Here is a 25,558-nt window from a genome sequence, read left to right on the forward strand (position 1 = left end):
GGGTAGGGTTCCCTGAGCTATTCAGCAGTTCCCTGCTGACCAGTCATTCCACACACATCACTCTGCATATGCCAATCCCAAACGCCCAGTCCTTCGCCCCTGCCATCTTTTCCTTTTGGTACCCAGGGTTTGTTTTCAAAGTCTGTGAGTCTGCTTTTGTCTGATAAATCAGTTCATTTGTATCCATGTTTTAGATTGCAGATATAAGTGATATTGTGTGATAATTTGTTTTTGTCTGTCCAAGTTACTTCACTTAGTGTGAGAATCTCTAGGTCCATCCATGTTGCTGCAAGTGGCATAAATTTATTCTTTTTAATGGCTCAGTAATATTCCATTGTATATATGTAACACATCTTTGTTCACAGCAGCACTATTTACAATAGCCGAGATATGGAAGCAACCTAAACATCCATTGACAGATGAATATATAAAGAAGACATGGTATATATTACTTTTGTAATCAGGAGCGAAGAAATTAATAAATAATTGGCAGCCAGGAAGCAGACATTTCTTTCCTGCATTCTTTCTCCAAATACAGTCATTTGGTGGAACTTAATCAAGTGCAGTCATTTTCAGTGAACCCTCTGATTAAACACACAGGCAACATTCTTTCTGAATGCCACAGATTTCACTTGAGAACATTTCAAAGCGATAGAGACCAAGCAGAGGGTGCAATAGTGGGGTTATGGTCGGGTTGGAGAGAAGAACAAGGACTGGAAAGTTACAAGGATGTGGGGGGTGAAGAGGGGGGTAAGAATGTGAGGACAGAGTTGGGGGTGGAGGATTGAGAGTCCAAAAGCCGGCCTCTGAGCCAGGCCCTAAGGAAAGGGTCTCACCTTAGACATAGCTCAGATGCTTTTTCTGAAAATATTCTGCCCTTACTCTTTCATGATCAATTCCAAGTTGAAATATGGTGAGATTCTACTGTGTCCTCTTTCTGGGTACTTCGTAGAGGACTGATGTTTTAAATTGACCTGAAAGCCCCCCCCCCAAAAAAAATAGGTTTTCAAAATTTCTATTGGAAATGCAGGAGGTGGATCTGAACCAAAGGTTACATAGTTGGTTATGTATCAAAATGCCTTCCAGCTAAGAGAGAAGAAATAAGAACCATTGTTCCTAAACGGATAGAAAATCTCCACGCTTTTGGTAAAGGGGAGTCAACCTTGCAAAAGATTTTGTCTTTTTTCATAACCCGAGAAGGGATCATTTCTCTCTTATCACTCAAGAAAGGCTCATTGATCTTGTAACCCAAATTCCACTTTCTCTGCTACATGTAGGAATGTCCTCGCTTATTATCTATTAGCCTACCCTTTCCAGGAAAAATAATATGCTATAATGATATGCATGGATATATGTTTACAATGTAGAAAACATTTATTTCTCAGTTCAGAGAACTTCTGGATTTATCATCAGTTGTTGGGAAGTAAAGAATGGTCTGTTTTATTTTGAATTAGCATCGGATAAATGGTAACAAGAGGGGAATCTTCCTGTCTGTACATAGTAATTCTTTTTTAAAAAAATTATAGTTGATTTACAATGCTGTGCCAATTTCTGCTGTGCAGCAAAATAACCCAATCATACATATATACTTATGTTCTCTTTCTTATATTATCTTCCATCACGTTCTGTCCCAGGAGATTGGGTATAGTTCCCTGTGCTATTCATTAGGACCTCATTGCGTGTCCATTCTAAATATAATTGTTTACATCTCCCAGCCCCAAACTCCCAGTCCGTCTCAAACCCTCCCTCCTCCCCCTTGGCAACCACAACTCTGTTCTCTGTGTCTGTGAGTCTGTTTCTGTTTTGCAGATGGGTTCATGTGTGCCATATTTTAGATTCCATGTATAAGTGATATCATATGGTATTTCTCTTTCTGAAATATTTCACTTAGTATGAGAATCTCTAGTTGTATGTATCCATGTTGCTGCACATGGCATTAGTTAATTCTTTTTTATGGTGAAGTAGTATTCCATTGTGTATATGTACCACGTCTTCTTAATCCATTCTTCGGTCAAATGGAAATTTAGGTTACTTTCAAGTCTTGGTTATTGTGAATAGTGCCGCTATGAACATACAGGTGCATGTATCTTTTTGAATGGTAGTTTTGTTCAGATATATGCGCAGGAGTGGGATTGCTGGATCATACGGTGGTTCTATATTTAGTTTTCTGAGGCACCTCCCTACTGTTTTTCATATTGGTTGTACCAATTTACATTCCCACCAACAGTGAAGGGAGGGTTCCCTTTTCTCCACATCCTTTCTAGCATTTGGTATGTGTAGAATTATTAATGACTACCTACATGACAGTTCTTGATTATCACACTAAGTACACATCTGCTGGCCATTTGAAAGGAAGAAAAATACTACAAATGTCTAATTTGATCCCCACCATCCAAAAATACAGTTATAGAAGGTAGGAGGCTCCAGTATATGAAGGAAATCATTTTAGTTGGAATGGTAGTCCCTTTAGACATTTAAACGTAGTTTTTAGTTTTAAAAGAGTTACAAATTCGTAAGCCCAAAACCAATTTTTGAGAAGCAAACTCTCTTTATTAGTAGTGTGGAATTCTGGGATAAAAAGAAAGACAAATTATTCACTAGAGAGATCTTCCTGGTGTCATGTCAAATGATATGACCGAATAAAATATCTTGTGAGTGAACTGAAGATCATTAATCATACTGGTTAATGACCAAAGGTAATGAACTTAGATTTAGGAAAAGTTGTTGAAACAGTAGTCCCAAATTATGTTTTTAGTTTATATTCTATTTGTTCATTAGTAAGTGTAAACTGAAGACAGTGTCCACATTGGGATAGTGAACACTGTGGATTGTCTGCAAACTGGCCAACAATGTACTTTAGTCAGTTTTTCTTGGCAAATTTATACTTAAGGCTGTCCATTGCCAGAAATCTGTTCCATAATGATGTCATCAACAGTTTGCCATGAGAAAAAGCTAAGAGAAAGAGCTAAAAGAATGCAGATTGGAAAGTAATTCCTGCATGTTTTATTGGCCATATGTGTCCCCCGCCTCAATTTTCCTTATTGGGCTATCAAACGAAAATCCTCGTTTGAATCTGCGAGTCTTTTAAGTTTATTTTCATTTTTCCCCCATAAGGAGTTATAGAGGTAATATTTTCTTGTTGAGCTGTTGCATTAAAATATTAATTAGGCCCTGTAATTTGTGAGCAGCTTATTATAATTTTAGGTAAAAATGCCAGGAGTTTGTGTCATTGGCATTCTGTATCCTGTTGTCTGATGGAATGGGGAAAGTAATCAGGCTTTTTGGTTACCTGTTTAATGATATGAATAAAAAATAGCAGCAAATGAAACTTATGCTTGCAAAACAAAGTAATTGCAAAATACTCTTTGACCTTGTAGCATTTATGCTAAAACACAGGGACACTTCCATGTCAACGTAAGTATCTGTGACACCCCCATTAAAAAGTGTTCAATTACCCTAGAGACCCAATGACTCATAGATTCTCTGTGACATTAATGGGGTTATCAAGATATGATCTTTGAATTGCTTTGACTATCCATCTACATTTAATAAGCTGAACTATCTTTAAATACCATCTGTGGAAGTAAAAAAAGAAAAAAAAACCAAGTAAATTATGTGGCCTGGTATATGCAAATTTATATTTTATATGTCATTCAAACACTTATTTCTTTAAGGCTGAAGAACCTTCTTATGTGATAAATGTGGTTATAAATACTTCTTTATAAAATTTATGTTTCTTCAATGAATATTTATTATACACACATTGTAGACAAGGATGGGCTATCCTTAGCTCTGTCTTCATTGGGATTGCTGTCTGTGGGGATTTAAGACGTGTTGAAATGTCTTGGTACAGGGTAGAAAGTGGAGAGTTTGGGGAGAAATTTATACAAAACAAAAGGAGCTCGAATTTTCAGGAGAAGCTGATACAGCTGGGACGATTATTATATGGAACTCATGGGAACCGAGGGATCGCCTTAATGCTGAGGTCTGCTGAAACTGGGTACAATTTAGGATCTGGATGAGGCTCAGATTCTTCTGGGGCCTGGGTCATCTCGTTGTGCCCCCCATTACTAGGGCTTACAGGGTCCCTCCGGTCATGATTGCTAAAATCCCTTCAATCTGTGAATCTTCACTTCCTGTCCCTTCAAATCATTTACCTCCAATCACAAGTCTTTTGCTTACTGGAAACCTCAGCTTATTAGTGATTTCTGTTCCATCATTTTTTAAATTTTTTCCCACTCACATGTCAATTTCTGCTTTCTGGATCAATAGCTTGGTTCTCTGTCTGTCCCCATTCAAGTCTCGAGAGAGAAGCTCTGCGGTCACCTGGTTACCACCCTGAGTGGGCAGCCCATCAGCTGGTGTCTGTGGATCAAATGCCCCTTCATGGTGCAGTCACCACCGTACAGGGATTCCCAACGCAAACGACTTGCTGCCTGACCATGCGACCCTTTCCCTTGGCAAGGGCTGTGAGGACAGGCTCCTTCCCGAATGGGTGGTGAGGATGTTGACATCTATCTGGAAAGGCACTATGGTTCAGGGAAGGGATTATGGAGAAGACATATGAGCTACCCTCATCTACATTCTTGCTTCTCTCTTTTTTTTCTGTGAAAATGGCAGAGGTGCCCCTCAGACCTTCCAAGTCCAGCTCATCCTCCTGTGCCCTGCAACTTATCACCTCCCCCATAATTCGAGCCCATGCTCTTTGGAATTTTTTCCTTCTCTTGAATTCCTGAGAGGATCTAAGTTAGAGGCAGAACACCTTGGAGAGAGAACATGAACTTTGCCAATCTATAGCCCCATGCACCAGTATAGGCCATGGCACATACTTACAATCATGTGCGGTAAAAAGCATACAGCTTCTCATGTATCGTGTTGAAAGAAAATTACTGAGGGAACAGAAATCAACTTTTGAGTGTTGAGGTTACTAACCTGCGGGAATGAAGTGATGACATTATTTAATAGATTCATGCAGGAAGTAAGGAATAATTTTCTTTCCGTGCTTATAGCATGATCTCAGTAATATATCCCAGAATGGAAATGACATGTTGTGATCATCTGTGATTGACTTTGGTCTCATTAAGCTGACACGTTTATTATTTTAAACAGAGGCCAGATACTTAGTGGCGTCCCCATCGATGATCCAACCCCGACAGCTATGAACTGCATAGGCTGAGGAAAAGTTTTGTGCTACTACCTAAGATCAAGGCACTAGCCTGCAACTATAGGATTTTATGTTAGACTAGGTTGGTATCCCATTTATTATAGTTTGAGCATTAATGTTCATTAAATCCATATTACACACATTACTTTGGAGCATGCATCCAGATAATACAGTTATTACACCCCACAATGCAGACTTCCATGATTGGAAGGCACCTGAAAGTTATGTAGTGATATCATGCATGCAATGCCAAACTTCCTTCTGTCCCCTGATAACCCTCCAACCTCTTTTGAATCTATACAGTGTTGAAAAGTACAGTCCATTAAGGCTTTGTCTCTGTAAATGACAACATAAATTCTATAAATGATTTCATTGTTGAGTCTTGACATCTTTATATTTCCTTTCAAATTTTTTGGAAGATCCCTAATTTAAGATCAATAAATAATAAGTGTATTTCAGCCGTTTTTTTCCAAACATATGATCAAATATTAAGTGTAGCCATATGAATCTACTATTTGTGTTGGTCAAAAGTCATAGAATATCAACCATTTTATGCAGTTCAATGGAGAATATTTTTTACATTATTTTTAAATTTTTTATTCTAGTTGATTTACAATGTTGTCTATTTAAGGTGTACAGCAAAGTGAACCACTTATCCATTTATATGTATTCTTTTTTTCACATTTTCCTCCATCATATTCCATCACAGGTGATTAGATATAGTTTCCTGTGCTATAAAGCAAGATCTCATTGAAAATTATTTTGTCCAACTGTTTTCCTTAACTTCTTCATTGTGAACACTAGTATTTAAAAGAGTTTTCGCTCGTTTTGTGAAAGAGACTCTACACATGGTGCTTTCTCATTTGGAGGGGGCTATAGTCGCTATAAAGCATCTTTGCAGAGATAATGACAAAAATCTACAAGCAAATGATGAGATTTTGCTTCCCTACTGTTTATGACAATCCTCAGACTCTTAGGCCAATTTAGCTTCTGTTAGGTTTTATGAAATTTCTCTTTGGCTTTCTTCCTTGAGAACTCCAGAATTAGCCCAGAATGCAGATGAAGTACCATATATGCATATAGTTAGGGGCAACTGTCAGCTTCAGTTAAAGAATCATGGACAATTATGTTTATAGAGACCAGAAATCTATCCTTATAAGAAGATGAGGGAAACAACTCCCGTCATGTGGTTAAAATGCAATATTTTAAATATCCAAGGTCTTTTGTAAGTTATTTTACAGTACATTATGGGATTCAGTATTTCCATAGAGTTCTGGTGAATAGTTCCCATATTTTAAGAATTGCATACTATTATCTCCCTTCAGTTAAAGTCATGAAACTATCAGGAATAGGTATTGCAGTGAAATTATTGTCTTAGAGAAAGAAAAAGGAAATAAAAATACTTGATGCAAAATTCCTATTTTTCATAATCCTCAAGGGTCAAGTTGCCAAATAATTGGATTCCAAAACTCTTGCTGCTGCACTTCAAATACTCTATACTAAATCTTTATTTGGTAGTGAGATCTCAGGAATCTGATTGATGTAAGGTAATTTTCTAGCTCCAAACCTATAAATATGGTTTTTATTTTCCCAAGTAGGTATTGATAAAGCAATGTGAGAAATATTATAGATGGATCTACATAATTGGGTTTCCAAAATAAAGGCTCTGGCCATCAGGCTTTTTGCCCTAGAAAAGAACTGGGTGTCAGGCTAATCTATCATAGACTTCTTAGGAAATACTTATCAATTGGTAAAGTGTCAAAGGATCACATTTGTGACAGCCCAATATTAGAATGAGCCTTTGATATAATCATGCTCTCCAAAGAAATGGGAAAAAAACAAAAAATACCTCAGAGCTCAGAGCTGCGAAGTTATAAACACACACGTGAGCACACACACACACTTTCTGACTCACTGGGAAGACAGATTAAAACAATATAGAAGGAATTCCATTTTATGGTAGAAAACAAATAACATCAAGTGCTATTATACATAGCGAAATTATGACCATAATTTTCAGGAGCAGGAGTCTTTGATTAAATCCATTTTCCAAGACTGTCCTTAGCGACTGATTCCTCAGATGAAAGGGCAGATACGCTTGTTTTCATTGTTGTTGTTTTTAAACATTCCTAGTTAATTCAATAATTGTTCAGGGTTAAAAGGCATCTTAAGCATCTTAAGTATCTTAAGTTCAGTCGTAATACCTGAGTACATAAAAGATGCATGAGCGTACCTTTGCATGGTTAGTTTCTCTTCTTACGCCTGTCATCATTTCCCTCAAAATCACATTTTTTTGACCTGCTTCTGTGTACTCTGATGATATACTGTCAGCACTCATAATTGCAGGTTAGCAGATGTTCCTGCTTTAAGACTTCCCAGAAAATGTGCATTCAAAAAGACCTATTAAGTATATGTGAAAAACCAAAGAAGTACACAAATATCAGAGCTTGCCTTTAATCCCTGTATCTAATTATGCGTGTTCAAACTCAGGGAAGGTCACTCAGGAACCACTTTTATGTGAAGGCTGCATGTTTTCTGTATGATTAAATATGGCCCTAGGACATTCAGGTAAATCCGATATTGAAAATACAGAAAATTATTCTACTTGTTTTATTTTTAAAAATCCAAAAGACCTGCATTTTTCAAAAAGTATCAGTAGTGTTTCCGTCATTTTTTTTTTTTCATTGAGCTGTTTCAGGAAATAAGGACATGTTTTGTGGATTCCGAAATTTTTCCTTGAGTAGGATCTTTTGTTTTTCTTCAAACAAAAACAGAGAATGTATTAACAAGCAAAAGAGCTGGTCTTTTTCAAGAAAGAGCTAAGCTTCAGGAAGCTGACTGGTGTAGGTAGGCCTTGGAGACAACCATAGCCAGGGACTTAAGTGTCACTTTTCTCCTTTGCTACAAACCGGTTTTCTGTCTCGCTTTTCTTTTTTTTTTTTTTTTTCCTTGCTTTTTAAGGCCGCACCCATGGCATACGGAGGTTCCCAGGCTAGGGGTCTAATTGGAGCTACAGCTACCAGCCTACGTCCCCACCCCAGCAATGCCAGATCCAAGCTGCGTCTGCGACCCACACCACAGCTCATGGCAATTCTGGATCCTTAACCCACTGAGAGAGGCCAGGGATTGAACCCACAACCTCATGGTTCCTATTTGGATTTGTTTCCACGGCACCACAATGGGAATTCCAAATCTGGTTTTCTTCACAGCATGTAAACCCTGGCTGCAACTTCCTCCTAACTTACATTGTACTAGTTCAGCATCCAGAGAGAGGCAAATGACTCAGACACATAGACACCACACACACACACACACACACACACACACACACACACACACACACAGAGAGAGTTCATAGAACTGCAGACACACAGCTCCTTCCCAAAGAGTTGTCATCCAGATCAGGCATTGCATATAGAAGCCAGGAGAAAACCTGAGTCTTCTCTCTCTCTCTCTGTCTGGATGGTATCTTGCTTCAGCTGTTTAGTCCAGACACATCACTTCACAGCCCTGCGTACTAAGGGCTGAGTCGGTAGTTCTCAAACCTGGCATGTTAGACTCCGCTGCGAGCTGTTAACAAAGGCCAATGCCCATACCCCATTCCAGACCAATGAAGCCCATATCCCTGGGCATGGCACCTGCACATTGGCATCCTTTCAGATTCTCCCCAGGTGATTGCAGTGTGAAGAAGCTAGGTTGAGAGGCCCTGGGCTAAATGATAAATTTAAACTAATGGAGGAAACGCAAGATAACCCCTGTAACCACATTAAAACTTTGGTTTGAGAAAAGGAAAACCATCTAGATGTCCTCATTGGTCTCATTTTAAATCCATTAGAGTTGACTTTTTCTAATAACTGGTTCATAAGAAACAAATTGAAAGTATGTTTTGCCTCTTCCTGTTGGTCTAACTTAAAAAAGATTTTATAGAAACACCTTAATATATTTTCCTGTCTTGGATCTCATCCATGCTTATTGATTAGTGCTGAATTTCTTTGTGAGATTTCAATATTTGGTCATCTCTTTTACAATGTCATGTTACTGCACAGAACTCAACAATGATCCGCCTCTAGTCTCCACAACAACCTTTTCTTGCCTCTTTCCCCATCACCTGTCCTTTGCCCCTACCCCTTGCCCCCATCCTAACTTCACAACCATTACTGAACTCAAGTAACAGAATAAGAGCATGTCCCCCAACTCAGCCAATTTATTCGGGTATGCTAACTTTCAGGTGAAGTTATTAACACACGTATGGGGAACTTGATTCCTCCGGAGTGGAAGGGGGACCCATGGCATTTGAATTTGCAGCCTCCTTCCTTTCTATCCTTGAGAGAACTGTATAAAAAGAAGATAGACCCTTTTCACCTCCTCCAATATCTATAGAAGACACTAAGTTTTAACTTCCGGGACAAGTAGTTCCCCACTTTCCCCTTTAAGCACTTAAACCCTCTTTTTCCAAATGACTTCCTATGTCTGAGTCCAGTATGTTGGCAAAAAATAAATGTTCAACAACACAGATATTTTTATTTGTTTCAGGATCTATGTGTTAAGACTTTGAATATTACATTTTGTGTATACACTAGCACACATTATTTAACTCCATATAAAAATACATCTGCCAAAGGGAATGGCTTTACTTGGAGTAGTTATTTCAATTTGGGTTAGAATAGCCTAGTTTTAAAAGTATAACGTTTATGTTTCTTTATATGCAACTCATAATATTCAGGTACTGTGGGGGAAATGCTAGAATACTGATTCAAGCAGACACACTGATATCTAGAAATCTTGTCCATGCACCTGGCACATTTACACATAAAGCAGCAGCTTTTAGAGAGAGAACCAGACACTTTGTTTAGGCAGTTGTCGGAATATGATGAATGAGGTCAGTGGTTTGCTAACCTCAATTCCTCTCCCCTGGGCACCACTGGCTTCTCTGAAAGGATCTTAGAGTTATCAATATCATATGCGAGTCTGTCTGTTCTGTGTCTGTTGCATCCCAGAATGTATTAGGCTTCTAGAAGAAAGCTTGTAAATTAAAAGAAATTGCATGCACGATTGCATTCTTCTCTAAATAAGGATATGGCAATATTGTGATTAAGAGTGAATAACTCCAGAAAGATAACTGAACTCTAAAACCAAGGATACGAATGAATCTTGGTTCCTAGCAGCTCTTTATGCCATTTCACATGCATGGTTTTAAACTTAAGACAAACACAGGTGTTTTGCCGGTTATTTGATGTGGGTTTTTTAATATAATGTTCTCTATTCTATGATGTATATGGTTATTTGTTATAGATACAGTATCTATAACAATGAATAGATATTAAATATGAATTATACGTATGACTCTTTTTCCGATGCAGAAAAAGACCGGAGGAGATTAAGGAAGTTCAAGTTTACTGTTAAGTAACATTAAGTACATTTTAACCCCAAACCCCGAGTTAAATTCTGTTCAGCCTTAAGCTATCCTGAGTCCTCTAGGAACCATTAGAGCATCAGAAGTTGTCAATTAATAAAAACAGTTTATTTATAATTTGGCCTCAAAGAAATTTCAAAGCTAAGACATTTGAAATTTGCGTAAGCCATTGAGAGATGGCTTTCTCTTCATGCAACATCACACATCTATGCATGTAAAGAAAGAAAATCTACTTTACCCTGTTGCCCATTCCAATATTTAACAAATTTCACAGCCAGGAGAAGTGTCTTCCCAATGCAGAATTTCAATTTCACATGTCGTTTCAGCTCTTTTATTATTTTTATATATTCTAAGAAAGTAAAGGTCAGATGGTATCACTCCATTTATTTGTAGATGCCCCCTTCTTTCTTTTTTTTTTTTTCTCAGATGCACCATTTTCTTTCCTACTTAAACTTCTCTGATTTTCTATAATGCTTCGATCCACCAAGTGCCTTGTTTTTGTAATGTAGTAATTATTCTCGAAGAAAAGGAAGTCCATCTATAATTCTCTGTTTGGAACATCTCTAATTTCTGTCCACAGCAATAGTGATAGGTGACTCTACACTTTGCTCTCTGAAATAAAACTCACCAATGAATAAAAATGCTTTATTTTCAAATGGTTTCTGGAATATATCCTTCGAGTCAAACTGCTGAAGTAAATTTTGAGACAGCACCAAAATCAGATATGTTTGCAGCCAGTGTGACTTAGAAATCTCATGCTTCTGTGATTGAATATCAGGCAACAGTTGTCTTTTTATTTTTTAACCAAGTATATGAACACAAGTGCTTCTGTCTGCCATGTATACCCTTGGCCACCGTTAGTTGACTGAATTATAACTGAGTCATGCATGTGCTGAGTTTTAGCAGAGTATTCCTGCAGGATGCAACAAGGATAAAAATTGATGTCCCTCTTGAAACAAAGTGGTACAGATGGTGCAGCTTTATAGCTGTCTCCAAATACCAAATGCCAAACTGCTCCTTTGATAAGGCAAGGCGTGTAAAGGTTTAAATATAGCCTCTTGGTGGAATGTCAGTGAATGATGTATCCCAGTTTCAAACATACCAAAATGTTCTCTATTTAAACATTTTTTACTACCTTGGTTGCAGAAATTCTATATCAAGGAAATTATGCACAGGGGAAAGAACAGGAAACCTACCTTGAAAATCTATGTGTATACTAACAAATCAACAAAATTTGGAGAGAGGAATGACACACTGGCAGCTAGTGAAGTCAGTATTTTTGCAAACACCTGGCACAAGTGGAACTTGAAAATGTTATGTGAAACTTGTAAGTCTTACCTTTATGTACCAACATAAAGGGAACTTGCTTTCTTAAATGAGTTTACTTAGTTTTCTTTGCATGCACAGATTCCATGCAAATGTATTGCTAGCTTTCTCCTACGAGAATTGCATTTATGTTTGAGAATTTGATCGTTTTATCTTATGAAGTGTATAAATATATGTTATGTATACATGAATTTGAATATACGTGGAATTTGAATTTATTTTTAATACAAATGCATCATAGTTCTTTAAAAATATAAAAGTGCTGCTAGTAATGCTATCCACCTTCATAATTTAAATGACAGAGATGACAGTAAGAAATAGAATTTTAAAGTATCTGAGAACTTGTTGGATTTTTAATAATAAACATGGCTAAGGGGCCATGAAGATAGTAGATTTATATAAAACTGTAGACCCATGTAAAGCAGTTTAGAACCTCCCCCAAATTAACTAGGGAATTGTTTAAAATTATTTTGGCCAACTATGAAATAATTATGAAAGGAGTACGTAAAAAAAAAAAAAAGAATCTTACTCCTTTAATGTATACAGGTCAGCAGATAAATCAAGACAAGGAAGTCACCAAATATTTTTGAAAGATATATGAGTCTATTATTGATTTTTATAGTAAACATAAATGGTTACCAAGCTAGGAGATTCTCTTATTGTAGATGTATGTGTATTTCAATGAGAATTATGTAAAGAAAGGGGCAGTCCTTCCCTTATTATTGCAGGGCTTGTAATGTTTGTTTTCTTGCCCATTCCTCATATTGATAATTTGTGTTTTCTCTCTTTTTCTTGATGAGTTTGCCTAAGATTTTGTTATTTCATTTGATGTTGCCCCATAGTTTCTTGAGTATCTGTTTATTTTATTTAAGTCTCTATTATCTCATTTTAAAGGCTGAATTCTTTCTGTGAATCAGCCTTTAAGTTCACTGATTTTCCTCTACTCTCTTCAATCTGCTGTTTAGTGCATAGTTACATTGTATTTTCCAGAACCTTTTTTTTATTATTATTTTTCAAATTCCCATTTGCTCCGTTGTTAAAGTTTCCATTTCTCTCCTGTAATTCCGTATTTACTCAAGAGAAAACTATTCAGTAGTATTTATAGAGTATTTACATTCTAGAGTAGTAAGCACACAAAAACTAATAACTTGAAGCTGTTTTAAGTCTTGAAGGTGGTGGTCTTTTCAAGAAAGGTCTGGATTAATAAGAGTCTTTGCTCTTGGGGGCTGGAGAGGAAACTGATGATGATGTTTTTTAGTTTATGACTATATATGACCATATGAAGCAGTTGTAGCTCCCTTCATGGCTCAGCGGTTAATGAACCCGACTAGGATCCAGGAGGATTCAGGTTCGATCTCTGGCCTCACTCAGTGGGTTAAGGATCTTGCATTGCTGTGAGCTGTGGTGTAGGTCACAGATGCTGCTTGGATCCTGCATTGCTATGGCTGCGGAGCAGGCTGGCAGCTCTTAGCTCTGACTCAACTCCTAGCCTGGGAACTTCCCTATACCATGGGTGTGGCCCTAAAAAGAAAAAAAAAAAAAAGACAACAGCAATTAAATGATTTGTATTTCATGTGTTTTCTCCACCTTGCCCCGCTTGTCCTATTTTACATAGTGTTCAAATCCTGGCTTGTCTGGGAATTCTAACACCAACTGTTTTAACATGGAAAATCCTAAATCCTGGCAATTTAGTTCCTTAGCTCCTAGTAAAATGGAAGAATTGCTCATCCTGATTAATAGTGAATTGAGTTACTTGGTAGTCACATTATTAGCCTATAATTCCCTCAATGTTACATATAATAGCTTTTAAAACTCTCGCACAAACCTTATTTTTATCAATGAGTTAATTGAGGGACATAGATATTAAGAAACTCGACTATGGTCTCTAATGTGTGAAGTAACAAAGCCAGAATTCCTTTTTGTAGTTCACCTCATTACCTGTTTTGTTGCCTGTGCCTTGTTTTACTCTTTCAGGAAGTATCTTTGAATTAACATTTTTTTTCTTTTATAACTTCAGATCAATTTTTCAAGCAATGAAAAATATATGTGTGTATATATACATATATAAACATATATATAATTTACAGTATGGATTGATACTGAGGATATGAGATTGTATTGTAATAGGAGCAGCGGATAGCCACTCATTGTATATTAGAAACTTTCAACAGCTCTCTTTGACTCCCTATAGGCATCATGACATTACGTCTGTAATTCAAAGGGCAAAAATATGGAAAATAATAATTTTCCCTCTTGCATATAAAGTATTATACCTACTTTTATAATGTGCAATAGTTTCCTAAGCTGGAAAGAGAATATGAAACCAAACATTTTCGAAAGCACTGAGTTAAAAATTCTCATTTCCAAGACAATTTAGGAAGTAAAATTGAGCTTTTAAATTACTTATAAGCCAATTCACCATGCTGTCAGTGTTATTTTTTAGTCCTTGACTAGCTTTCATATTATGTTTTAAGGATCTTTTGAGGTAGGTATTTAGAAATGTAAGTCCTTGGCAAAGGCCAGTAAATCAGGGATTAACAGGTTTATGCTACTTCTCATTCCACGACAGTGATTAAAGTGTTAAATTTCTTTTCATCCCCTCTAAAACAGTAAGGCATGACATGGAAATATTGCAGAAAATTAAGGTTTAGTTAACTTAGTTTTATAAAACCATAGTCCTATGAATATGGGAGGATATATGAATTCAAGCTTTGTCCTTGAGAGTCAATCTGTTTGTTCAATCTGTTCGCATTTTGTAATCTTTGCATACAATTTACATCTTAGGATTCACCTCTGGGAAATTCTTCCGCTCCTCTTTAAAGCTGTCTCTAGATCTGGACTCGGCGTGGGAAATGTTAAAGAAGAATGTAAATCTCGCTATTTTGCAAAACTCTATGAACTCATTAAAAAACAGTCTACTGGGAGATCACCTTCATTTACACGGGAATCTTTGGAGGGAACTTGACAAGTGCTACTTCTATTTATTATTATTATTATTTTTTTCGTTAAAATGAAGCACTGGCAGCACGCTGTTAAGTTCTATGACACAGCTCTTGACCCACCTGATATGAGTGAAAATGGAAAGCATCCTTTCTCCTCAGGGATCAAGGGTTGGGTAACACTTGAAGAAACAGAGCACTGTATCTGCAGTGAGAAGACTGTGGTCATCTCGAATCTGTAGCATACTAGCTAAAAAATGTGTGGATTTCTCTGAAAATTAGTAAACTCATCTGTAATGTGGACAAATACAAACGCCCACATGAGAGAACAGTGTTCAAATATCTTTTTAAATTTGTTTTAATTAAAATATAGTTGATTGACAATGTTTCTTCAATTTCTGTTGTACAGCAAAGTGACCCAATCACATGTAGTTCCCTGTGCTGTTCAGTAGGATCCCATTGCCCATCCATTCCAAACAGAACAGTTTGCATCCAAAAACTCCCAACTGCCCATCCATCTCACTCCTTCTCCCCCTCCCAGGGAACCATAGTCTGCTTTCCTTGGCTGTGATCTGTTTTGTTTTGTTCATAGGATGAACTGTGCCATATTTTAGAGTCCACAAATAAGTGATATCATATGGTATTTGCCTTTTTCTTTCTGGCTCATTTCACTTAGTATGAAAATCTCTAGTTCCATTCATGTTGCTGCAAATGGCATTGGTTTATCTTTTTAATGGCTGAGTAGTATTCCATTGTAGATATGTACTTCATCTTCTTAATCCATTCATCTGCCAATGGACATCTAGGTTGTTTCCAGGTCTTGGCTATTGCAAATAGCGCTGTGATGAACATACAGGTCCAGATATCTTTTTCAATGAAATTTTGGTCTAGATGAATGCCCAGGAGTGGGTTTGCTGAATCATATGGTAGTTCCATATTTAGTTTTCTTTTATCAGCTCCATTTGAAACTGAGGAAAATGAGATTTATCAAGGTAATATAACTTACCCAAAGGAGGTAGCATAATAGTGAGTGAGAACTTGATCTTGATTAAGGCTCCAGGAAAGGCAGGGTGAGTCGTTTTTCTCAACTGTTAAGAGAGAAATAGACCCAGGTTTAATGCTGCCTGTCCAAGAAATTGTGCCAGTTTGTGGTAAGCAAATTTTGTGAGTGGCATAAGAATATTCTGGACGTGGATTGATGGGGCAGGCGTTGAAAATCATTACAATAGATTGATTCCCTTAGAAAAAAGACTGGCATGTGCATCTCTGTCACAGATTGGCCAGAAGGACATATGTCTTTAAAGTAGCCTTGAGCAGAGGAAGAGAATGAAGGACTCTATATGTTTTCAGCAGCCCCAGAGTCCTTTCATGTTTGATAGACATTTTTCAATGAGAATGAGTCATATGGATAATGGCTATAGTTAGTTCCTAATCTTGAAACTTTCTTTGCCCTAACAAAACCTTGAGGATCAAAGCTAGTCCCCAAAGCTATTCAAAAAGCCTTCCTTACATCAACCTTTTTTTTTTTAAGGGCCACAGGTGTGGCACCTGGAAGTTCCTAGGCTAAAGGTCAAATCAGAGCTGCAGCTGCCAGCCTGCGCCACGGCCACAACAGCGTGGGATCCAAGCCATGTCTGGCACCTATTCCATGGCTAATAGTGATGTGAGACCCTTAACCAGGGATCAAACCCTCATCCTCATGATACTAGTCCGGCTTGTTTTCACTGAGCCACAACAGGAACTCCTGTCTTTAGATGCTCTATTGGTCCCCCATCCTGTCCGTGAAGCAGAAGTCCTCCTTACAGCTCCGTGTCTGCTCTTAGGCCCCAGGCATGTGCTCAGTTCTTTTGAATTTAATGTGATGTTCCTTTTCCTCATTCCTTCTTGACTCCTTGGTCATTCACAAATTCTTAAGTATTTAGAATGACGCATGGCATTTGTCTTTGCACCTTGGCATCACCTAGGCTGACGTGCTATCCCCTTAAGCTGATGGTACCTCACCGTGGGAAAGGAGGAGGGCGGGAGGATTGAAAGAAAGATGTTAAAATACTTGCACATCCAAAGTTATATTTTAAATTGAAATGTCACTTTGCGTATCTTTACCACCAATGATATGTCTCCCAGCAGGGGTTCCTTATTTAATTCTGTCTCGTAATGTCTTGAATTTGATGCCCTTGAGGACTGTCTCCTAAAGCAGCACCAGGATAATCAAGAAATAGAATCAAATAGAGCATAAAAGCAAGCAAACAAACAACAACAACAAAACCACCATAGGTGCACACTTTGATGAATCAAATGGAGTTAATCAGAATTCTGGTGGAATCGAGAGAAAACTGTGTCGTTATTTGTAATGTTAAGCAGGTGACTTCAGTGTAAATCCCCACCTAAGAATCATCATACTAGAAGGACAATATTAGGTTGGTATTTGACAAGAGTTTACGAAGAAAATACTCTACCTCAGGGACTGGTTACAAAAAAAAAAAAAAAAAGCCCAAACAAACAACAACATCAAGGAAAAAAAACCTCTGTCTTTGAAGAACTCAGAGACTGACAATACAGAATAGAAAGCAAGTACATGAAAAGGCTTCCGAGATGTCTAATAATGTTTTTCCTGGTGAGTTTCATAAAGCAGGACAGGTTATAACATGGAGGTGTTTGGCTCACAAGATCTCATCATTCCTTTGCAGTAGAATCTTTGGTTTGGAATCCCCTGTAAATCGGTAGCATTGCGCTTCAGGAAGGAGAATTTCCAAACCATGTGCCAACTGACTGTCCAAATAGGCAGTGATTTTCTTCTTGCCAAATTCCTTTAAAAAAATTAATAGACACTGAGATGCATTAATAAAGGCCTGTTACATAGGTGGATGTAATTTTTGCCCATTAGCCTTTCTACTTACCTCTTCTCTGTCTGATTAGATATGTACCTGACTCTGAGATAGACCTGTCTCTAAATAATATTGGACTTTAAAAGTAAGCACATATCATTCTTATGTTGGAGAATTCAATTGCCATGATAGCAGTTTCTTTGGTGATTGTAAAATTGTCCTGTACCCTTTTCTTTTCAAGTGATGAAAACAGAAATATTAGCATTAGGATTAAGAGACATTGTCTAGTGTGTCTGCCATTAATCAAGTTGTCTGGAACTTGGCACGTCACTCCATCTTTCATAGCTAGAATGGTCCACTAATGGCAAAGATTGTGCTGGATGTGTGGATAAACATACACTGAGGTCCTGAAGGTGAGATTTCAGTGCCCTCTTGGCCACGTCCTAGGTATGGTGCTCTCTCTAAGCATTAGTTGTCCCTTTGTATAATATTGAAGTATAGCATTATTTATATGGCTGTTTTGTGGATTGCTTTGAAATGTGGGTAAATCATTTAGCCAATCAAAGTTATTTGACTCAACAATAAAAAAATTACAGGTATTTTGGGAAATGTCTCTTTTAACATTTTAAATTTCTTTCTTTTTTTATTACTCAATGAATTTATTACATGTATAGTTGTACAAGGATCTAAATTTTTAAAAAAATATTTGAAATAATAAAATAATAGGAAGAGCAAGTCTCACACCTTGAAGTATGTTATTTGCAAAAAAAAAGTCATGCCATTAAAAGTCCTCATCAATCTAGCGTCAGGCCTATAAGCAGTGCCTGGGACTCTGCATCTTTTTTATAATTTGGAATTTTTTTTTCCCCTTTCTTTTTAGGGCTTCCCCCACGGCATATGAAAGTTGCCAGGCTAGTGTTCCAATTGGAGCTGCAGCAGCCGGCCTACACCACAGCCACAGGACCATGGGACCTGAGCTGCATCTGTGACTTACACCACAGCTTGAGGAAACTCTGGATCTTTAACCCACTGAGCAAAGGCCAGGATCAAACTCTCATCCTCATGGATACTAGTCAGGTTCATTTCTGCTGAGCCACAATGGGAACTCCTAGATTTTTTTTTTTTTTTAATTAAAGCAAATATACAGGTGTCTGTTGTCATGTGGACCCCTGAGTTTTGTTGGAAGTCAGATTCTCTCTCTTGCTATGAGCAATTGATCTGGCGATGGAAAGACACTGCCATGGGATAGAGGCAAATAAGTAAAGCACGAATTGTGCTTGAAATGTCCCTGCAGTGACAATATTTCCATCATTGTTACCAACCTCAGCCACTACACAACACACTCAGCCATGTCTCCAAAAGTTTTTCTTTCACTGGAATAGGTGACAACGAGTATTCTGAATTAGAAAATTCTGTTGGGAGTCCCCATTGTGGCACAGCGGAAACAAATCCTACTAGGAACCATGAGTTTTCAGGTTCAATCCCTGGCCTCGCTCAGTGGGTTAAGGATCCAGTATTGCCATGAGCTGTGTGGGGTAGGTCACAGACGCGGTTCGGATCTGGCGTTGCTGTGGCTGTGGTGTAGGCTGGCAGCTGTAGCTCAGATGAGAGATGAGACCCCTGGCCTGGGAACTTCCACGTGCCGTGGGTGTGGCCCTAAAAAGCAAAAGAGAATCTCAGGCTATCACAGACATTACTGTGAAAATAGCAGGTGTAATCACTTTTTCACCTACCATATTGCCAGCAATTTAAAAGGTTGTTTTTCTCAGTGTTGAAAAAGTGTGGAGACATTTTCATGCATTACTCTGTGGAATGAAGATAATGTCACAGTTTTCAGAGGGCCAATCAGCTATCAAGGTGGAACACACACACACACACACACACAACACACATATTTACACACATGCTCTTTAACTCAGGACTTCACTTTTAGGAGTTTTTCCTAGGTATTAACTTGCAGACATTGAAGGACATGAATATTTATTGAATTACTTTTTGTAGTAGCAGCAACCTAAAAACACCTAATTATTCAATGCAAATGAGAGTAAATAACACATGGTTGGAGTTCCCGTCGTGGCGCAGTGGTTAACAAATCCGACTAGGAACCATGAGGTTGCGGGTTCGATCCCTGCCCTTGCTCAGTGGGTTAAGGATCCGGCGTTGCCATGAGCTGTGGTGTAGGTCGCAGACGTGGTGGCTCGGATCCTGCATTGCTGTTGCTCTGGTGTAGGCCGGCGGCTACAGCTCCAATTTGACCCCTAGCCTGGGAACCTCCATATGCCGTGGGTGCAGCCCAAGAAATGGCAAAAAGACAAAAAAAACAACAAAAAAAATGGTACATCCATACTGTGATGTGTAGCTATGAAAAGGAATCATGCTGATTTGAAATGACGTTCAAAATATATTGATAAATATGAAAATCAGTTTGCAAAGTGTTATAATTTCACTTGCATTTTTAAGGGTATGTTGCTATTTATATCTATATATTCATAAAGAAACATGGAAAGACATGCTTGTGTACACAGACATTTCTGGAACAAGTGGAAGAACTGTTTACGTATGTGTGTGTGTGTACATGTATGCGTTTATTTCGTAAAGGGGAATTTCTGCATTTTTTATTGAGGTATAGTTGATTTACCACATAGTATTATGCAGCAAAGTGATTCAGTGTTTTTTCAGATTACTTTCATTATGGATTATACCATGATGTTGAATACAGTTCCCTGTGCTATACAATGTATCCCTGTTGCTTATTTTTTATGTATCGTTGTATCTTTTAATCCTATATTTCTCATTTCCCCCCCTCTTCTCTTTCTCCTTTGGCATCCGTTATGTTTGTTTTCTGTATGAGTCTGCTTCTGTTTGTATATAGATTCGTTACTATTATTTTTTAGATTGCACATATAAGTGATATATATTTGTCTTTCTCTTTCTGACTTACTTCACTAGATATGATAATCTCTAGATCCATCCACATTGCTGCAAATGGCAATATTTCTTTTTTATGTCCGAGGAGTATTCCATCGTATTTTAAAAAATACTGGTCTTAGGAGTTCCCTGGTGTCTCAGCAGGTTAAGGATCCAGTGTTGTCACTGCCATGGTATGAGTTCGATCCTTGGCCAGGGAATTTCCATTTGCTGTGGGGATGGTGGAAAAAATACTGGCTGGTAATAAAGAAAAACATCTCAAGGAATCTGTTAATGAGAAAAAAATGGTTTTATAAGAACAGGAAGAAGATGCAATACTTTAGGACAGCTAGTCTCTGCCACTTTAGATTGATGAAGAATTGTTGCAGTTTATCTCAGTGTGTAGTGAGTGTGTCAAGTCCTGCCTAAAAAAAAAAAAAAAAATGAGGAACAGGGCAGAACACTAAGCTCAGCATATAATGCATGTTGAGTAAGCTGTAGGTCTTGTCACTTTGGTGATTGTGGCTTTTCCGTGTGGCTTTCCTGGTTGAACACATCTGGTTTTGATGGAAGGGATCAAGTGCTGGAGAAAACATTTTTCTTGTTTAGACTTTTTGAGAAAAACTCCCAAGTAGCCTTTATATAAATGGATCCTTAATGATATTGTGACTCCTTATGAACCTAGAGATTCTTGCCCATACTAATGCATACGTATTTTTAATAGCTTACAATTTTAATTTTCTCAGGCTTTAAATTAAATTTCCAATGTCTACCATCTTCTCTTAGGATTAAACGCAGTGTTGAAGTGAGACGTTTATGGCTATAGCTATGGTTATTATTATTATCATTTTTTTAGATCCAGTGAATCCCACGTTGAAAAGCCGAGTGAGCATTGGAATACGGTAGTTCTTGGAAATCTACCTGGGAAAGCTGAAATTTGCTCTGAGCATTCATTTTATCAGTGGTGATAAAAATGCTTCCTTCACTGTGTTATCACAGGACAGTGTCCTTCAGTTTTGAAATGTATACAAAGCATTTGGCAAAGTGCCTCAAAGAGGAAACACTGAAAAAGTGATAGCCATTGTGAGGCTAGTGGTGATTTCTAAAATGGATTTTGATTCATGGAAAACTCAGTGCCTTCTACCCTTTTAATGTGTTTTTTATCTTCATTTATAAACAAGAACGACACTAAATAATTCTCTGCCACTAAAGGGAGAATGAGATTGGCCTTATGGTAGAGGAATATCCAGTACCAACAACAGACATATTGTACAACATTTTTAGAGGAACGTGATTCTGACCCAGCAGAAAGTGCCAGTACATTGTGCGTTTATACTACCTGCTCACCTTCAACTCTGTAAATTTAACTGTGGAAATCTGACTTTAATTACTCATTGTCCTTTCTTGTCATACCCTATAAAAATGTAACTTCCTTTCAAAGACATTAGAAATGGGAAGGATGTAGTCACAATATTTAGAATCACTCTTTTGAATAGCGCTATACTTGGAAAAAAACCCATGTAAACGGTTTATGTGCATTGAATCCCCCCTCACCCCTTGGCTTATTTTCTGTGGATGCCACCAGCAAATGTCATTTGGGGTCAAAATTTCATGTCTTTTTTCATCTATGCCCCAAGAGCAGCTTAAATAAAAGCTACTTGTATAACTATAACTAAACATTTCTTATCTCCTTGGAGATTATTGAAGTAAATGCCAAGTATAGATATAGAAGAAGAGGTATAATTTTTTTTTCCCAAAAGCCACGTAAAATTATTGTTAGAATGCCTTTAATTCTTGGTGATGAAGGCCAGGCCATTCCAGGTGACCTAAACTGAAGAGAAAAATTTTTGTCCTGGAAAATCTTCAATATGTAGCGCTAATGAATTAGCTGATTCTATGACAAGTAAGCTCTGCCCTTTTGCTTGATGTTCTGGACCTTTTGTATTGTAGAACTTTTATTCTGATCTTTTTCTAGGCATTGCTACCGATTCACATAACCAGATTAGGCTGTAGAAGGACTCACGGATCCCATATCTTGGTATCAGCGAAAACTTAACGATTGGAGTTAGAACTTGATCAATTAACAAACTTGTAGACAATTATGTTTTCTCATTTTGAACATTAAATAATAAATTTCTTTCATTTCAAAATCTTTTCTATAATCTCTGATTCTAGAATTAATAGCAGCTCTCCTCAGTTCAGTATATATGCAGGGTGAAATTTCACAAGAGAGAATATGGGGAGTTTTAAGCCAGCAGTCTGTCAATGAGTAAATGACATTTCACCCGGTACCTCTGTGCACCAGGCCCTGTGAAGACAGGCATGCAACACATCATTGAAAATAGTTATTTAAATGATAATACTTGTGATCATACTCTAGATACTCTGGGTGCTCTGGAGGTATGGGCCAGTGGGTGGCAAGAAACAAACGTTATGTAGGAGGAAGTGATGATGAAGCTGAGGCCTGAGGGGAGAACAGGATTTTGAGGGGTGGTCCCTGAGATCAGAGTCAGGGAGTACCACCAAGGGGTCTTTGAAACTCGAGATTAACATTTTTGCAAGAGACAGAGCTGTGGTGTCACTTAATCCCAACCGATTCATTTTAAGGTAGAATTGAGAGCCCCCCCTAAGGGGGGAAAGGAAGGAAGGGAGGGAGGAAGGCAAGAAGGGTAGGAGGGAGGGAGAGAGGGAGGAAAGGAGGGAGAGAGGAAGGAAGGAAGGAAGGAAGGATGGATGGAAGGAAAGAAAGGAGAAAGAAAACCCATGTATTGATTAGTTTATTTAGAGGCTGGTGAAGATGTTAATTCACAATGAGCAAAAGAGGCCGACCTACTCTAAAGTATTTAGCAACACGTTGGCCTGGTAGGCTGTTTTTAATTTCAAGGAGCAAAGGTTGTGGTTACCTGATTTGTTGCTCTCTGCTTCAGTCGTTTGAACACTCTCTTATAGTTCACACAATGAGACTAAATTGAAAATGTAACCAAGAGGTGATCCATTAAGGACTTGAGTGCAGTTAAGTCTTCCTTTGGGATGTATACTTTTACAGCCAATAAACCTGGCCTGACCAGCTCCTAGTCAGTTTGCTTGCCAATAATAAAGCCTTGCAGTGTAATAGAGTGACACCCAGCAGAGCCGCTCCTTCTGGGTTTCCTCCGGGATTATTGACTCTGGGAAGGAAGCCTCTTAAAAGGGCATGGGATCCAGTGTCCCCTTAGATGCCCTTGTGCGACTCAGAAAAAAAGTTGATGATGTGCCTGCCATGTTTTAGTTAAAGGCCTGTTCTTGCAGATAACATTAATTTTAAAAGTATTTAAATTATTGCCTGAAATGAGAGTCACTGAGTGCTCTCAAAAATGCGTTCAAAAATATTAATCATCTGACAATCATAAATGTATATTGCTGGGAGAAATAGCTATGATGTAAGCCATAAGCAATTGATTGAAAGGTCATAAAAATTATGTCTGGGAGTGAACATGACGTTTGCCAGCAAGATATAGTGTTACATAATAGGTTGGGACAGCTGAAATTAAAGAACAGTGATAATAATGAGCATGAAAGGTAATTCAGTCTTAATATTTTAAGTATATTGTGATTTTTAAGGAAGCATCCCCAAAATGTGATAAGGGCTTGGAAGTACCATATCTCAATTGTGGTTTTACAGCCTCTGCTTCCTCAGTAGAATAGTTCAACATACAGTGTGCCTTTTTTTTTTTTTTTGTCTTTTTGCTATTTCTTGAGCCAGTCCTGCAGCATATGGAGGTTCCCAGGCTAGGGGTTGAATCGGAGCTGTAGCCACCGGCCTACGCCAGAGCCACAGCAACGCGGGATCCGAGCCGCGTCTGCAACTACACCACAGCTCATGGCAACGCCAGATCGTTAACCCACTGAGCAAGGGCAGGGACCGAACCCGCAACCTCATGATTCCTAGTCGGATTCGTTAACCACTGCGCCACGACGGGAACTCCAGTGTGCCTTTTAAAAGTACTTAATGCCCTTAAAAGAGCAGAATATTTATTATGTGTTTGTAGCAGTTTGTTTCTCATGATTATAAAATCAGCGTGTAAATTATTTTATTTTTCGGGTTTTTAGGGATCATCATCCTGGAAGCATCTTAGAAACCATTCCCTCTGGCTCTTGATTTTAAAGAGCAGATCCATTTGCCTGGCCTCCATCCTGTTCATTTTCACACTGTTGGCAATATAAGGGCTCCTTTAAAGCCCTTGGTTAAAATCTTTCCATCAGTTCTCATTGACTGCAGCACCATTTGTCAGTGTGGTCTTGGAACAGCTAGCTCAGCCAGTTGTAATTTGCCTTCTATTAAAATGGGTTCCACACTCATATGTGTTTGAGCGAGCCTGGTGCAACAGCATCAAATGCTGACCTTTTCTGCAGGACCTCTCGTCTCCTTACCTAGACCGTAGTAGATGATGCTGAGCGAACTTGCTTAGGCACAGAAGGGTTTTTTTTCTTTTTTTTCCCCCCTCGAAGCATCTCCTGGGAATTGTAATGTAACTAGCACTTTGCCCTTTGACAAACACCAGCCTGAGGAATAAGGCTCATGATCCTAAACATGAAATACCTCTCTGCCTTTTCATATTTCGATGCTACTCATTTGGACCCTCGTTTATAGTTATTACCAACCAAACTCAACTTTTCTGAAAAGTTGCTTCGCTGTGTCCTCTCTTTGGGGAGCTGCTTCCGCTTTGCTAGGTTGTCTCCTACTTGACCTTCCCAAATTTAGCTCAGGAGTGGTCACCAAGAAGCCTTTGTTCATTCCCTTTCCTGTGTTATCTGACCCACATGATAGCCCACAGCATCCTACCCTCACGTCTCTATTATCAAACTGGGCTGTCATCAAACTGGGCTGTCATCCCATTAAGGTGCAGGTCCCAACTACAAGATCTTCTTAGTCAGATCTACACTTCAGCATCTTTTCCAGCCTGCTGCCTAGTTCATTGGTGGTGCTCAGGAATTAGCCATGAAC

At 38.2% G+C, this 25,558-nt stretch overlaps 1 protein-coding gene across 1 annotated transcript in view; it reads left to right on the forward strand.

Moving 5' to 3' along the window:
• GPC6 (glypican 6) overlaps window positions 1-25,558 on the forward strand; it is a 1,121,514-nt gene that overhangs the window by 382,506 nt on the left and 713,450 nt on the right. The window lies entirely within an intron of this gene.

Source organism: Phacochoerus africanus, chromosome 13 (genome assembly GCF_016906955.1).
Source record: "Phacochoerus africanus isolate WHEZ1 chromosome 13, ROS_Pafr_v1, whole genome shotgun sequence".
Lineage (NCBI taxonomy): Eukaryota > Metazoa > Chordata > Mammalia > Artiodactyla > Suidae > Phacochoerus > Phacochoerus africanus.